Source organism: Mus musculus, chromosome 4 (genome assembly GCF_000001635.26).
Source record: "Mus musculus strain C57BL/6J chromosome 4, GRCm38.p6 C57BL/6J".
Classification (NCBI taxonomy): domain Eukaryota; kingdom Metazoa; phylum Chordata; class Mammalia; order Rodentia; family Muridae; genus Mus; species Mus musculus.
Genome location: NC_000070.6, coordinates 117,430,705 through 117,448,282, shown reverse-complemented (window position 1 = coordinate 117,448,282; position 17,578 = coordinate 117,430,705). Strand labels below are relative to the sequence as shown.

Sequence of the window (17,578 nt, the reverse complement as noted above, 5' to 3'; positions counted from 1 at the left end):
AATCAACACCATTGCTAATGGATTCTCAGGGTTGTGGTATACCCACATAACAGTTCCAAACACTGTCTCTCAGGTGAGAACAACTGGTTTTCAATTCTGGGTGCATAGTTATCCTAATGTGGGCAAGTTTCATAGCTTCTTTGTACCTCTGTTCTCAGTATCCACATCAGAGCATTTTGGGGAAGATCAAACGGCGGCTTGTGTCTTAGAGCCTGACACATAGAGTGCTGTTTTCCATCTGTGCATCCCACATACTGAGTCCAAAAGCACCTTAAAGGGGAACTACCAGCCAGGCAGTGGTGGTGCACGGCTTTAATCCCAGCACTTGGGAGGCAGAGGCAGGCAGATTTCTGAGTTCGAGGCCAGCATGGTCTACAGAGTGAGTCTAGGACAGCCTGGGCTATACAGAGAAACCCTGTCTCCAAAAACCAAAAGAAAGGGGGGGGGGGGGCGCGGGGAATTACCTTTATAGAGCTCTCAAAGCATTTGAGTAGCAGCCTCAGAAATGACAAGTCTCGTCCTTTTTGCCCTGGCGGTTTACATCATAAATTGTGTAAGCATAGTACTACTATGGAAATACACACATTTTGGATCGATCACAATGACTAATGCTCAACTCGTAAGTGTGGGTATTTGTTTGTACAGAAGAGTAGTCCAGAAACTATGAGCATCCTGGTGCGGCAGCCACTAGATAGCTAGTTCCAGTGGGAATAGGGAGTTTCAGTTAGCCCAGGAGGTCAGTACAGACAAGGTGGGTTAGGAGAGCGTTTACTTTTGTATGGCCACCTCTGTCCTGACAGCTTTGCTCTCTCGTGCTCCCATTACAGCAATGCTTTAATCTCATCAACTCCCAAATCCATGTCAGACCTTTAATCTCCCTGAGCATCAAAAAGGAGGATGTCCTCTTATGTAACTTAAAATAAAAATAATACCAACCTGTAAAATAAGCCTAAAAGGAAGTTCAAGAAAGTTCTGCCTTTCTCTGTGGAATTTAAGGGTTTAATTTTCTTTTTTTGAAGTTTAAAAAAAAATGTTGGTGTGGGGGTCACTTTGTCCTGCTGACACGCTGAGGATTTTATCTACCGAGTAACCAGGGACTGCCTTTGGCTTCTATTCCTCTTCACCCTGTCAGCCTTCTGTAGCTGCTCCCTTCCCTATTGGGTCAGTACCTAACTATCTGCCACTAAACTGCTCCTTCCCTATTGGGTCAGTACCTAACTATCTGCCACTAAACTGCTCCCTTGCTTCCTGCCCCCCCCCATTTCCTTTTATACTTTTCTTCACCAAGAACCTAGGCAACAAACCCCTACAACATCCCATAGATTGAACTGACATGGCCTTCCATGTTCCATGTAGAAGTGTTTATTTGAGACCCAGGTTCTAATTCCATTTTTCTGTGGCTGTGATAAACCATCTTGATATATAGCAATTTCGAGGAGGAAGGGTTTATTTGTCTTACAATTCCAGTGTTGGTCCATTATTTCAGGAATGGTACTGCCCACACTTGGTCTGCCTGTATCAGTTAACAATCAAGACAATTCTCCCACCGGCCAACATGATCTAGATAAATCCTTCGTTAAGTCTCTCTTCCCAGGTGACTCTAGGTTGGGTCAAGGTGACAGTTAAAACTAAGCAGCACACCAAGAAACTTAAGAATCTTCAACAAATAATCAGGCTACATCCTGCTCGAATAAGTCTAGTCACCACAAAAGGGCATGCAGGATGGGAGAAACAATGGCTGTCCTGACATTGAACTGTATAAATGATGGTGAAATGGGACTCCACTGTGGGCAACTACAGTTTAATCTCATCACAAAACCTGGAAGCCACGCAAGACTCTCTCCTCACAGTTACCCCTCCAAAGGGCAGAGGGAGCCCAGGTGGTTGCATACAGGTTCTCCCAGCTCCTCAGCTGAAGGTCTGGATTCACTGACATTTCCAGTCCGATCAGTGCAGCCAATGAGGCTGCAAGAGGAAATCTCAAGGCCAATGAGTACAGGTACTGACAGCTTCCTACCTGAAGCAGGAAGGGCAGGGACAAGAGGCAGAGCAGCCACCGCTGTCACATTTGGCAGCCATGATTTCAGCTGCAGGAGCTAGACGCTACAGAGCGATAGTAAATTGGAAGTGAGACGTGGAGAGAATGAATGTAGACGCCTGTCTCGGGATGCCTGGATGAAGAAAAGAGCATTAGACATGTCAGGAGGCTGACTGGGGTGGGAAAAGAGGGAACACACCCTCCCAGGGTCATTCACTCAGAAGTTCCATTTCCCAACTAGTCCTTACCTCAGGGTCTTGCTTCAGCCTCCCTCAACCAACATCCGGGGTTTCCCTCCTACCTACGGGAAGAAGCCTTGCTCGGTAGGCAGTCTTTTCCTGTCTCCTGTGCCCAGCAAGTCTAAGCCAGGGGGAAGGAAATATCAGTGTGTGCTAGGGAAGATGTGGCTAGATCTTCTTCCTGAGAGAGCCGAAGTCCAGAAGACCGGCTCCCAGGGACTTTCCACTTGGGGCTCCCGGCATTCATAGCCCGTGCTCTCATGTGAGCAAATCGCGATAATTGGTTTGGTTTGCGTATGGCAGGAACAACCCCCAAAGAAACCTTGCTGTGACATTCATCTGAAGTGTGGCTCTTAATTTGATTAATGTGTATCTTTTAGCTGAAGCATAAGCTCGAGAGGCCAAGAATTGTGATCATTTAGCGCTCTCCCTAGCACCCGGGGCCCCGTCAATAATCAACAAATATTTGCTTATGTAGAAAAAAAAAAAAAAAAAACCAAACAGGAAATGCGGTCTATTGATGGGGCCTAAACCAAGAAAACGAAGCTAGAAACTTTTATCTCCCTAGAAGTGGACTTTATCTGATGTGCTCATGATTTACATGAACATGCCCCTTACTGCACAGACTCCTCTCACGACCTTGGGACAGACCGTAACAATTTTTATTTGCTTGTTAGTTGAGACAAGGTCTCACTCTATAGCCCATGCTGGCCTGGAATTCTCTGTGTAGCCCAGGCTGACCACAGACAACCCTGCTGCATCAGCCTCCCAAGCGCTAGGAGTATGGGAGTGAGTCACAACATCTGGTTTGCTTTTACATGGTCACTTTCCTTCTAATTTAATTAAAATCAAGACCACCGTTTTCCCTCTGACTTCATACTGGCCTGATCCAGAGTGGCTTTAGAGAAGTGTGGGTATCTAGGGATATGGTTTTGGGATACTGAGTTGAGGATGTAGTTTGTTTAAGTATAATGGTATCCACTTCTATGGTGCACAGTGTTTTCTGCACAGACAGACAGCTGTCCATCCTGGAATACATATGGTTCTTAGGACAGCTGCCCACTCTCTTAAGTCTCTGAATCAGGGCATATGGTTTGTGACCCAAGCTTCTAAGGAGAAATGCATTGCTCCTGTGGCATCCTATAGTAAAGGGAAGCCCATCCTAAAATCTATGGATCCAGGCTGAGAAAGAAATGGCTGAGCAAGTCAAAAACAGTTTGCTGCTCTTCCAGAGGACCTGGATTAGATTCCCAGCACCCACATGGTATCTCACACTGTCTAGAATTCCAACTCCAGGGAATTCAACACTCTCTTTTGCTCTCCATGGACACCAGGCACATGGGTATGTGGCGTACGAGCATATACATCAGCAAAACACCCATGGACTAAAGAATCACTAATTAATTAATTAATTAAAAAAAAAACAACCTATGGACCCAGTGAGACACATACTTTCATCTGTAATCTTAGACTTGGGAAACTGAGTCAGGAGAATTACGAGTTTTGGAGGCTAGCATGGGCCTGTCTCAAAACAATACGGCCAAAAGTCTGGGTCCTGGAATCATACACAAAAAACTATAAGTGGGAATTTAGATATTCAGTGATGTCCAGTCAACATGAAACCTCACGCCCATGAGAAATCCACTTCCTATACCGTATGCCTTTATCAGTGTGTCCTGCATTTTTCTCTCTTGAGGGAATCACCTGAAATAGCATGCTTTAAGTCCCTGTGTTTATCTGACATGAGCTTGCAGTGCTACCACTAGTACTGAATATATTATTGGGTACAGTGATCTATTTTACACATCTCCAATACTGTCACCTCACCAACAGTGATGTGAAATACATACGGTGTGGCTGAATCTAGGACATCAACAATAAACCAGTGGCTGAAGAGACAAGGCAGCAGTAAAGCTTAAGGCCCTGGGTTCATTTCCCCAGTAACACCCACACAAATTAATTAATTGTAAATTAAATTACGTTGTAAATCAAATTGTAAATTAATTAAAAAGCTAATAAATCTGTAAAAGAATGCCAATAAGACCCAAGAGTTTTCAGGAAAACTTGAAATACCCTGAAATCTTGTAATTCTTAAATGAAAGAAACTTGATAGATTTCCCCAAATTTTACAGTAAACCTAAAAGTTTATATAGTAGTAGCTAGAGAGAGTTTTAAAGCTGAACATTTTTTTCTCTAAAAAAAAATAATAACAACAGTAAGTGAGACAGTGGTGGCAGGAAAAAAACTGAATTTTCTATAATATTATTATATTATAGAAAATGGTGTTTCAGAATTATCATTTATATAGTCAGTGTCTACAGCCCCTGAAGTACAGTAAATAAACACTGAGCATGTATCAAATAATTTACTGAAGAGTTGATGTTAAAAAAGCTTTTATTCTAGTCTGGCCTGGTGAAGAGGCATGAAAAGTGTAGAATAAACAGGCAGCCCCCAGCGCCCTCCCCAATTCACCTTTCCTGCAAAGGGTTGGGGCCCCTTCTCCCCAAAATAAGCTTTTATGGTTTTTCCTCAGCTTTTAATTTTTGTAAATGGATTGTGATGCCGGGTGTCATTCTAATTCACTAGCTTGGTCAGCATCGATAAAACCCTGCATTCTGGCCCAATGGTGCAGAAACCAGGCTGGATGGAGCACACCTGTAATCTTAGAAGGAAGAGTTAGGAGGGTCAGACGTTCAAGGTCATTCTCAGCTATATAACAAGTTCAAGGCCAGCGTGAGATACACGACTGGGTCTCAAAAGAAAAAAATTTACCTTGAACCAATTGCATTTGTAATTTTGTTTTGAAGGACCCAGAGAGCTGTGTGTGCTAAACCCCAAATCCCACCACACACAGACCAGACCCATGTTTTCCCTTCCTCTTTTTCACCTACATGATGTCTTAGTTTCCTCTCCTGTCGCTCTGATAAAATACTGAAACAAAAGCAACTTCTAGGAGAACAGGTTTATTTAGTCCAGGGAAGCCACACCAGCAGGAACTTGAGGGAGCTGGGCATACCATAGCTGCAGTCGGGAAGCATGGCTCTAAATGCATGCTGGGCATACCATAGCTGCAGTCAGGAAGCATGGCTTTAAATGCATGCTGGGCATACCATAGCTGCAGTCGGGAAGCATGGCTCTAAATGCATGCTGGGCATACCATAGCTGCAGTCAGGAAGCATGGCTCTAAATGCATGCTGCTAGTATTCTGTTGCCTTCCTCCACCTCCTCCTGTCCAGGATCCCCCTGCCTCAGGAGTGCTCCTGCCCACTACTAAGAGGATCTGTCCACATCAGTTAACATACTCAAGAGAGTCTTCCACAGGTATGCCGTGGATGCCCATTTCTCAAGTGATTCTCGATTCTGTCAAGTTGGCAAGCACTAGCCAACACACCGTGGCTTGCAATGTAAAGCATCTTTATTTTTGGAGTCCCTCCAAACCACAGGCAGCCGGTGTCCAGCAGGCTTTTTAGATGGACCTCTTTTGATTTACAGGATGAATTTCTAGAGTTCCTCTGGAACTGAGGATCACACCCTTCTGTGTAACTCATAGAACCTGAGTTTTAGTCTTCTTGGGTCTCATCATTCCCGAGTCACTCTGAGCACAGGCTCCAGGGACAGACCTCTTCTTTCCCATGTGACTGCCTCTAGAATGGAGGCAGTGTTGAGAAGAGAACCAGATGTGTGCACAGCTTCAGTGTGAAGGCTCTTTGAGCCTTCTAGTCTCTTCCATTGAAGTCTGGCAGAAAGGACAAAGGAGATACATCATGGACAGCTGGAAGTAATGGGGGCATTTGGAGAACCGATCTCATGGCAAGAGACCTGTTCAGTGGCATGGGCCACTGCATGGGATTAGGAACCCTACTCAAAGCCCAGCGGTGGGGTTTTGTTTCTTGAGCACAGAGATCTAAGGGTCACCTTAGATGCAGCTATTCTAGTCTGGACTCTGGTGTGACTTGGCTCCTAGTTGACTCCATGTGCCCTTTGTGCTAATGGTGTTCCTGGTGATAGACAGCAGGAGCCCAGGAGGCTGAGGCCAGCCTTGTAGCCACATCTCAAGCCTCCTCTTGCCTCATCCAGCGTTACATCAGTTGAAGCAGTTCACTGCCAAAACCCAAAGTCAAGGCGTATGAGTGGCACTCTACCTAACTCTGAAGGGGAAGCCTGGCATCTCTGTGGGCAGGGAAGGTGGAGGAGAGGGTGTTTGATAAACAATATTCCAGTAATGCTAGGTAACTGTCCTCACCTTTCTCACAGCCCAATCTTCAGCCTACTGCAGTCACCCCCCAAAGCACGGTCTTAGTTCACCTCGCTACACCTAGCACCCAACTCTTCTTGGTTCTCTGAGCCACTTGCCCAAAATGCTGGTACAATCTGCTGACTGCTCTTCTTGTCCAGGTCTTGTCATTTCCCAAGCCATCCATCACACAGAGCCACCAGCTGTCATCATAATCTCACCAGCTGCCCTTCTTCATTGCTGTAACCTGTTCTGTAATACTTCTTTCCTGGTGTGTGCACGGAGAGCTTATGGATGGCAGAAACCGCTGTGTTTCCACTTTGACTCACCTGCCTCCTGTCTGGCACATAGTGAAACGACAGTAAGTTAGCGCGAAAAGAAGCAGAAGAGGGGGCAGCCACAGTTGAGGTATACATGATGTTAGAGCTGCATTCTTCCTACCCTCCTGGCATGTCATGGAAGGCAGCTATGCTCCCCGAGACTCTACCAACACTCCCCATAATGTCCCTAGTCACTGGTGCATGGCTGATAAAAATAGGTGACAGTTTATACCCTCCCTACACTAGTGGAAGACCAGGTTACTCCATCTAAAGAGTCTTTCTTCCCAAATCACAACGGTATGTCTTACTTTGAATTCTTCTAAAATGGAAACGTCCAGAGATGGTAGAAAATTGGGCACAGTAAATCTGTTATGATAGGGTCGTCAACGTTACTCTTAGAGAACTGTGTATGTCTTGGGTTTGTTTCTCCCCCCCCTCCCCCCTTTTAAGGTCAGTAGAAATCCAAAGAGATTTAACATTGTACCCAGGGGAGGGTACTGCTGGTAGAACCTTAGATGGTTCAGCCTTAGGGGAGGGCAAGTTGCCTGTCAACTCTGCAAGCGCCCACAGAACATACCTTGTGAAGAGGTCAGGGCAGAATGGACTACTGGACTACAGTATTTCTCTCTCTCTCTCTCTCTGTGTGTGTGTGTGTGTGTGTGTGTGTGTGTGTGTGTGTTGTAGAAAGAAAACTAGACATACATATGAGTCATGATTGCTTTAAACAAGATGGAGAGAAAAATATACTTAAATAAATAAATAAAAAGTTAATAACTTTTGCTTTGGGAAGAATTGAGCCAGAGAGCAGAGGTGAAAGGAAGAGTTGTTTTTCCTTCTATATTCTTTTTGTATTTAATTTTTTTATTCTATGCAGAATGGAGTTGAATAGCTTTGTTTCCTCGTGCCGTAAGTTTAAAAAAAATTGATAAGATGCCATAAATAATATCAAAAGGTCAGCAACAAACTGAAGGACATTTACAACACAGTATGGCAGAAGCCTGTTTCCTTTCATCTCTACAGAGAGTTTGTAAATCAGCTTTTCTTTTTAAATTGAGAGGCAGAACAGTAAGTCAGCTGTGGCTCAAACTCTTAAACCCAGTACTCAGCAGAGATGGGTGGATCTAGCTCTGTGAGTTCAAGACCTGGCTGGTCTATGTAGGGCACCAGATAGTGAAACCCTGTCTAGAAACAAAAACAAAAACAAACAAACCCAGAGAGGGGAGGGGAGGAGGAGGAGGAAGAGGAGGAGGGGGAAGAAGAGGAGGAGGAGGTAGGAGGAGGAGGAGGAGGAGGAGGTGGCAGAATAAAAGCAGTACTTTCAGGACAAATACAAATGGCCGGTGTTATGAAGGAGAGAGCACTGCTAGCCTAGACCTTGTATGAACTTGCAGTGATCCTCCTGCCTCTGTCTCTCAAGTGATGTGATTACAAGAATATGCCACCATGCCCACCTTAAAATTTTTTAAAGTTCCTTTATAGTTTATATATAGGTATTTTCCTGCATGTCTGCCTGTGCACCAGCTATATCCCTGGTGCCCACAGAGGCTAGAAGAGGTCATTGTGGGTACTGGATTCAAACTCAGGTCCTCTGGAAGAGTAGCCAGTACTTAACTGGCTGAGCCATCTCTCCAGGCACTGCAACCTCCCCTACCACCCCACCCTGGAGCCTGGCTTTAACTAACATGTTTCTTTCTTTCTTTTTTTTTTTTTTTAAAGAGGGAATTCAGAAGGAATCTTTGGAGGAGAATTGAACCCTATTATTAGGTGTGTTTAAGTGGAGACTAAATGGACCGAGTATTAAGGCTGATGAAGGGTTCTCTCAGCCATCTGATATAAAGGAAAGGTTCCTAGCACCTGAAGATACAGATTCCTTTGAGTCCTTATGGTCTTTAATTCTTTATAGTGCTGGTGGAGGGGTGTTGACAAGGCCCAGCAGCCTGGGCCAAACAGGGGAGGAGGATAGAAGTTCTCCCACAAAGCCTCAAAAACTCGGCAGTGGGGGCAAACCTGGAGTTCATTTCTCAAACCTCATACCTCCTCTCTAGGGACAGAGTCCCAGATCTGCCTCTTAACGACACTAAGTGAGTTTATTAATATGCCATTCTTTCAATCAATCAATATTTAAGGAGTTCCCCTGTGTCAGGCACAGCCCCATCCCCGTGCTGCATGCATTAATCAAACATTTTCCAGACAAATGTAAAATTACAATGGTGGCAGGCACTACAAGGGACAATTATGCAGATTGTGCATGAGAGCCTAAGAGTATGTGGCCAGTAGGGTGGCCATGTGGCTCAGTGAGTAAGGTGCTTGCTTGGCGTGCATAAAGCAGTGGGTTCTAGCTGAAGCAATTCGAGTGGTGCCACATGACCACAATTGCAACACATGAGAGGTGGAGACAGGAAGATCAGAAGTTCAAGGTCATCTAGTTTGAGGCCAGACTAGAATACATGAGATCTTTTCTCAAATAAATAAATAAATAAATAAATAAATAAAGTAACTGGACAAGAATTTTGGAAACATTCCACTAATGACTTAAGAGTTTATACAACAAGATAAAAACATACAAGGCAGAAGCAGTGGCTGTCCTGGAATTCCCTCCATAGACCAGGCTAGTCTTGAACTCAGAGATCCATCCGCCTCTGCCTCCAAAGTGCTGGGATTAAAGGCATGCGCCACCACTGCCCGGCTTCAGCTTTCTTCTCAAGTAGCTGCATACAGCAGGGATCATGATAAGGACTTTGGGTGGAAAGCTGATACAGAAGACTAATGATGGAGAGAGTCTGGTATGCAGAGAGGCGAAGGAGTACTCTGGCCCTAAAGAACGCTGTCATGGACCAACAATATGGCTCAGCCAATGCTTGCTGTGCAAACCTGGCGAACTGAGCTCAACCCCTGGAATGCACACAAAGGTGGAAGGGTGGGACTGACTACACAAAGATGCCTGCTCTCTACCTGCATAACACACACACACACAGACACCATCACCGCCACCACCACCACCAACAACAACAAAAATAATTTAAAATAATCCATTGATTACTCTGAGAACAATGAAAGGGGTTTGGGGATGGTGGGGAAGGAGTCTTGGTGAGGTGCGGGTTTCAAACCCGTTGCTCTGGCCGCAGAGTGCCATGCAAACGGAAGGGAGGCAAGAGTAGATGCACACCCGGATAGAGGAGAGGGTAGTACGTAGGAGATGTGGCCGTTGAGACAGCAGAAGCTGAGTGGAGCCTGCGGACACCAGTGGGATGTATTCAGGAGCTGCGGCTGACGAGGCTCGCCGGATTTGATCTCAAGAGCAGCAGTGGGGAAAGAAGGAACGGGTGATAAGGGCTTAAGCTTTTGGCGTTCTCAGCTGGGAAAAGGATGAGACCATTCATGGAGACAGATAACAATGGGAGAGAAATACGTTTGGAAGGGAATATCAAAGTACAGTTTAGACGGTGCCAGACTTGAGAGCCTTTTAGCAGGGCCCATTCTTCAGAACAGCACAGCCTGTGGGAAAATGCAGGCTTATTTATTTGAGGGAGGAAAAAAAAAGATAAGGATGGGTAGAGGAGAAGAAAACCCAATCCCCCTTCTCCGGGCACTTGCTCCTTCTGTCTGCTCTCATCTGTCTTGCTCCATGTGTCCTACCCCTCCCCACTCACTGGGTGGAAGGATCCCAAACCCGACATTGGCAGGTTCTTGGCCTTTTAATCTCTAAATTCATTATTGCCACTGCAATACTGTATATAGTCTCATGACCCCACCACGAACTTTATCATTAAGAACACACCAGCCTTCGCCTGAGCTGTAGCTTCGGGGAGCACTTGCCCATTGCACACAAGGCCCCCAGTTCAATCCCCAGCTCCCTAAAACAAAAGATCACATCTGCCTTAAGCAGATGGATCCACTTCTGGCCACTGCCCTGTCTCTCTCCTGCCTCTCTAGACAAGTTCCTCCCTACCCTCTCCCGACACAGCAGACTTTCCAGAAGTAAGTATGTGGGCAGGCACATCCAACCTTCTGAAATCGCAGCCCCGCATCATCATCTATAGTGAGAGAGAGAGAGAGAGAGAGAGAGAGAGAGAGAGAGAGAGAGAGAGAGAGAGAGAGAAGACGAACAGGTTAAATTCTCATGTTTTAAGTAAAATTATGATTTTGTATGAGGCTGCATGCCTGGTTCCCCCCAGCTCTATGCAGCTGGATGCAGCCCACCCGAGGGAAAGCGAACGGCTCTGTTCATCTACCTGACCCCTAGGGCGGGGCTTGTGGACCACGCCCCCTGAGGCCAGCTGCGCGTCTCATACTCTGTGAAGCTGCCAGACCAGGTCTCTCTTTAATGTTGCCGGCACCGTGGTCTGTTCCTTCCTTTCCAAACTGTATTTCTTTCTGTATTTCTGAAATTTGTTCCTAACTCCCTTTTCCTAGTCTCTTTCAAGGGCTTACAGTTCTCAAGGGCTGTCTTCCATCCTTCCTTACTCCTCTGCCAAAGCCATTCTATGTAGTTTCTATGGTATCGCTCCTTTGTGGTCTATATCCAGCTTGGAACTCTCCAGAAATGTACCTTCGAGCGCTGGCTGGATAGTTCTGTCAGACACTTTGGAAATATTCATTAAGTATTTGTCAAACAATGATGAAAATCTTGTATGCATCCCATGGCTCTCCTATTCCCTACCCCCAGCCCCCCAAAACAAACAAACAAACAAAAACAAACAAACAAAACCCTTCTTGTTCTGGGCAGAAGCACCAGCTACTGAGCCTGACGACCTGCATGGTGTAAGGAGAGAACCAACTCCTGCAGTTGATCCTCCGATCTCTACCCTGTGCCCAATTACATGAAAAACCCATGTGCCATGTGCCTACATTCACATACACACACCCATGTGCCATGTGCCCACACTCACCCATGTGTCATACACCCATGCACTTATATACATAAAGTAACTATAAAGTATAGATGTCTGTAAAATCCTCTCCCTCCTTTCTTCCTAAACCACTTTTTTTTTTTTTTTTTTTTTTTTTTTTTTTGGTTTTTCGAGACAGGGTTTCTCTGTGTAGCCCTGGCTGTCCTGGAACTCACTTTGTAGACCAGGCTGGCCTCGAACTCAGAAATCTGCCTGCCTCTGCCTCCCAAGTGCTGGGATTAAAGGCGTGCACCACCACTGCCCAGCCCTAAATCACGTCTTGTTTTCTCTGTTGTAATTAGTGGTAGCTTGTCCATCTGGTTATCACATTAAACATCAAGATCTAATTTTATTGCCCTGGTTTAGGTACTTACCAGGATTTTCCTTCCTTATTGATGTGGGGGGTGGGCAGAGGACAGTTTAGTTTTAGGTTTCGTTGTTGTTGTTGTTTTGTTTTTAATTTTAATTTTTGAGACTAGGTCTCTTAGTGGCCTGAAACTTTCAAAGCAGCAGGCTGGCTGACCAGTAGGCATCCACCCTCCAGTCTCCACCTCCCCATCAGTGAGGTGATAAGTGTGCCCCCACACCAGGCTTTTCTTTTCTCTCTAGTGAACTTGAGTTGGAGGGATCAAACTTAGATGCTGTGCTTCTGTAGCAAGCTGGTCCTGGCTGAGCATCTCACCAGCCTTCCTTTCTTGTTCTTGTTGTAACTCATCGTCACTGCAGTAGAGTAGGTTTGTAACCTCATCCAGGAAGCCTTTCTTCTGGCCTCTCTTATTTTGCATATATGTATATATATTCATATGTATGTGTATCTGTCTGTGTTCATGTGTGTATATGTTAAGATTCACATAAAAATCACCATTCAGCCAGGCATGGTGGCGCACGCCTTTAATCCCAGCACTCGGGAGGCAGAGGAAGGCGGACTTCTGAGTTCGAGGCCAGCCTGGTCTACAAAGTAAGTGCCAGGACAGCCAGGGCTACACAGAGAAACCCTGTCTCGAAAACAAACAAACAAACAAACAAACAAACAAAAAAACAAAAGAAAAATCACCATTCAGTCATTTTGAATTTTATGTATACACAAGTCATTTTTGAAATACATCAATGTTTGTCATACAAATATCCACTCATTTTCGTCACCACCAAAAGAAATTCCATACTTTAGCATGCCTCCACTTTCCTATCTCCTGGCATCTCTTGCTTCCATGAAGTTGTCCAGTTGATGTAGCATATTTCAATCCTTCCGTCCTTATAGGTTGAGGGAAGCCAAGGAAGTAAGTCAAGGCAGGAACTTGGAAGTAGAAACTGAAGCAGAAGCCATCAGGGCTTCCTGGCTTGGTCCCTGTGGCTTGCTCAGTCTGCTTTCTTATATAACCCAGGACCATCTATTTGCCCAGAGCCACAGTGGGCTGGGCCCTCCCACCTCAATCAGCAGTCGAGAAAACGCACCACAGACTTGCCTACAGACCAATCTGATGGCCACGTTATCTCAGTTGAGGTTCGCTCCTTCCCGACCTTGTGTTTCAGCCATATTGAGCGTAGGAATGGTCAGGAGGGGGTTGCTTTCTAACAACTCATTCTCCAAAAATAGTGGTTCTGAAGTAGACCGAAGGAAGCACATCCCCTGCCCGTGGAGAGGTGAGGTAGGCTTCTGACCCTGCTGCTTCTCCTTGAGCGCCCTGTGCCTCCTCAGCTCATGCCATGCAGACCTGTTCTCCCCAGACTATGGAAGTCCTGGATTGGACTGTGTGTGGCTCTGGACCTCGCTGGAAGGTCCTACCTAGCTTTTGCATCTTCCTGACTGTGAGTTCTGTTTCCTTCATGTCCTTTGCCTCCGTGGGACTACAGGAGGAGAACGCCTAGCCTGGGAGGAGGCAGGAGGGCAGAGGCATAGCAGGCAATTTGTTCTGTGAGCCTGTTCCCTCTTTAGTCTTGACTGCAGAGGGCTGGAAAGTCGGCCTCTATTGTGATTAAGTTATAATTTAAGGCAGTGAACATGTGCTCTGCTGGCGGCTATAAAGATTCAAATCATAAAGTTTTACAGTGGAACGGTTTCTGTAAAAGCATCGTTAGGAAGTGGGAGCCATGCCTTTAATTCTTATGACATATGGGGCTGCCTGGTTTGTTTTGGTTTCAGTGAAGTTTAGTAGGGTGATGGGCTGGCTAATTAAAGTCAGCCTTCTTCCTACCCGTGCGCTGTGCCCAGCAGAGGACAATGGTGAAGAGTGGAAAGTAGCTCCTTTGCTTCTGTTCTTATGTCAGCTTCTCGGGGCAAGGAGTGCTTAGGAATCAAGAGATCTCTTCCAGCTAAGTCAGTGTCGGGCTTTGGACAGTTGACATCTTCTTCTGTCTCTTACTGGCCGGAGGCAAACGTAAGCAGGAACACAAGCCCAGCTGGAAGATAATTTCACTCAGGGGATCAACGGAGGAGAGAGTGGGACTCTGTAACCAGGCCAGCGGTAGAAAGGGAATCTAAGTGCAATGGTTCTCCTACCCAACTTCTACTTAACCTTGCCAGGCTAACTGGCATGCGTTGTGCCCCGTACAAAGCAGATGAACTGACGCCTGCAGCAAACTCTTGGCTCACTGTCGCTCCTGATATTGCATTGAGACGGTCTGGGCACTTGGCTGGTCCTCCCAATCGTCCTGTAGGCTTACCAGGACCCAGCTGCACTTGTTCCCAGCCCTCTGTACATCACGAGCAGTGGTTACTGGAACTGCCCAATTTCATTATGTATTTTGTAAACTCAACAATAGTAAATTAGAATGATTTTCTTTTTCCTCCTGTGAAAGTCAAGTTGAAACCTAGGATGAATGGTTTAAAACAGTTGCTCTTGAGTGGGGTGTATGTGTGATTAAGGTAAAAAACATCATAGTCTGGGAACCTAGTAAATGTAATTGCTTTAAGTCCTGAATCGGCTAAATCTCAAACTGTAGACAGTGTGTTAGGGGTATGATTTATGCAGGTAAGATCTGGGAAGCTAGTCAGTAGGCACATGTCTTGACCTTATATCAAAAAACTATGAATGGATCTATATTCATATATCTGGAGGTAAAATCAAATGTAATTATATATCCCTTTTTCTTGATATTCCGCTTCATGACTTTCCAGATTAACCAATTCATTGAATAAGAGTTTCCATGTAATGGGATTTATCGTTTATTGAGTGTCATTATGAGTGCATTAAATCTACAGAGAAAGTCATAGCTAGTCCTATCTTACAGGTAAGGAAGCTGGAGCACAGAGTGGCTAAATTTGCCCAGCTCACACAAAGACTGTGGCCGTCCCATCTCCGCCAGCGAGAAGGAAAGGCCTGATGTTGAAATCAAGACAAGTGCTGCCCACATTTGATCTTCATTGTTGTTGTTGGCTTGACTTTTGCTTTTGGTCTTTTAGACAAGGTCTCACTATGTAGCCCTAGCTGTTCTAGAACTCACTCTGGAGACCAGGACTGGCCTGGAACTCACAGCGATCCACCTGCCTCTGCCTCCTAAGTGCTGGGATCAAAGGTGCGCTCCTCCACTCCTGTTTGATTTAACAGTAATGTGAGGTAGGACCCCTAGGTTTCTGAGCTGAATTTTGTTATATAGCCACAAGTGATTGAATGTGCACACAAGTGCACACTGCAGTAGCAGTGTTCATAGCCACAGCAAGCAAAGCACAAGTCCTCCAAATAAATGTTCAATAATGGAGGACGATGCATAAACAGATTTTGATATATCCATATAATTGGATACTATGCAGCAATGGAAACGAAATCACTGTAGCCATCTGAAAGAAGCTTAGTATCATAAGGTTGAGTTAAACACCCATGTCCAAAAGAGCACTCACAAGTGTCATGCCTGTACAATTCCAAAGCAAGCAAAAGTAAGCAATGTATCATATATGGGCATGCATAGTAAGTTATAGAGAAAAGTAAGGACCAAGGGGGAAGTTGAACAGGGTCATTGTGTGTGTGAGACTGGGAGGTGAGGATCTGAGACCTCCTAGGAGCACACAGAAAGCTCCACCTATGAGAAGCTGGTGTTGCTCCTGCTCTTGTGTTAGATGGTGGCTCGCAAACTTTTGTCTCACTGCTGGGCTTCATCACGTTTGTGTAACTCCTATATAATTTTTAATGAAAGTTTAATGCCTCGAAGAAAAAGAAAATAGAAAAACCTAGTGATTAAAGTCAAAGATGTTGACTTGCAAAAGCCTAAATCAAAGACAGGCATGGTGGAACACACCTTTAATCTCAGCACTCAGGTATCAGAGGCAGGCAGGTCTCTGAGTTCAAGGTCAGCTTGGTCAATTTAGTGAGTTCCAGGATAGGCAAAGCTATATAATAAGACCCTGTCACAAAACAAAACAAGAAGAAGGAAGGAAGGAAGGAAGGGAGGGAGGGAGGGAGGGAGGGAGGGAGGAAGGAAGGAAGGAAGGAAGGAAGGAAGGAAGGAAGGAAGAAGGAGGAAGGAGGAAGGGAAGGAAGAAAGGACAGACAGACAGACTGACAGACAGGCAGACAAGAATATAAAAGAAAGTCCTAAATTGGGAAAGCCAGAAAGTCAGTTATCCTATTAACTTATCGTGGTAGCTTGGACCAGACCCCACATCCTGTTTTCTACTTCTCTGCGAGAAGTCCCTGTGCTCCTGAGCTCCTCTTTATCCCACGTGCTTCAGAAACATTGTTGCAGGGGCAGAGGAAAGCTGGATGTAGCTTGAAGATGTCTGTGGTTTAGAATCATCAACATAAGAAGCCCTTGGGCTTGAGGCTTCTGCTGGCACCTTGAGCCAAGTGCTGTGTGTCTGCATGCGATGTGTAAGTATGTGTGTGTTTGGGGAGTAGACAGAAGTCACCAACTCCACTTAATGGAAAAGTTTGCTCTGGCTGTGGCAGAAATAGCAGATGGCTTGAGCTGCATCTCTGACCCAGAGCCATAATGTCCTTCCATAAGCAATCAGACACAGTGTATCTAGATTCATTCCACTCACTTTAGGAATGCCTTTGTTCAATAACTCTTCCCTGATAGTCTAAGCACAAATCTTAAGCCCAGACTTTGGGTGTGACTTGGTAAAAAAAGGAACGTGGGTCCCTCCTAAAGCTGAGTCCAGTGGGGAAAACAAACAAGACAACAAATAGCATTTGTCTTTACAAACAGAGATGGATGCTATGGAATGGATAGCCCTGCTATATAAAACAATGCAGCATCTATCAAGGGTGGTCTCTGAAGAAATACATTTAAATTAAAATCAGAGATTAAGGCTTGCAATGCACAAGGCTGTGCTGAAAAAGAAGGGTCAGGCTGCTTTAGCACTCCGGAGTCAGTGAAGTGCTCACTGCATTGGAAGGATGAAAAGGAACCAGCCAGCTCATGCTATGGAACAACATACTGCTGCAGAAATCTCAGGGGCATATCAACCACAGTGGCACCTCTTTTCTTATGCACCGGTAGGCAGACTGATCCAAGCTGAGCTGGGCTGGGCATCTCTCTCTCTGCATCTGGTATTTGGCTAGGCTTGAGTCCAGTCTATGCATGCACATTCTGCAGCTTGGGCTGAAAAGACAGTGATTACTTTAATGCAGGAGAGCTAGCCACAGGAAGTATATTTCAAGACCATGCTTAAGTTGCTTTTGCTAATCCACCTTGACCAAAACAATCATAGAGTTGGTTAGGCACATACTACCAAACCCAGCTTCCTCCTCCTCTTCCTCCTTCTCCTCCTCCTCCTCCTCCTCCTCTTCTTCTTCCTTCTCTTCTTCCGCTTCCTCCTCCTTCTCCTCTTCTTTCTTCTTTTCCTCTTCTTCTTCTGCCTCTTCCTCCTCCTCTCATAAAATGGGTTCTGGGACTGAAACTCAAGTCTTTGCATTTTCATG

General features: G+C 45.4%; 1 protein-coding gene and 1 long non-coding RNA gene across 6 annotated transcripts in view; one reads left to right on the top strand and one right to left on the bottom strand.

Moving 5' to 3' along the window:
- The window catches only part of Rnf220 (ring finger protein 220), a 225,590-nt gene that overhangs the window by 48,770 nt on the left and 159,242 nt on the right, over positions 1–17,578 (top strand). The gene's annotated exons all lie outside the window — the stretch shown is intronic.
- Positions 1,786–5,138, bottom strand: Gm12828. The gene is made up of 2 exons (XR_001784410.2): positions 2,287–5,138; positions 1,786–2,171 (listed from the first exon to the last, which is right to left on the bottom strand). It is a non-coding gene; the product is annotated as a predicted gene 12828 (long non-coding RNA).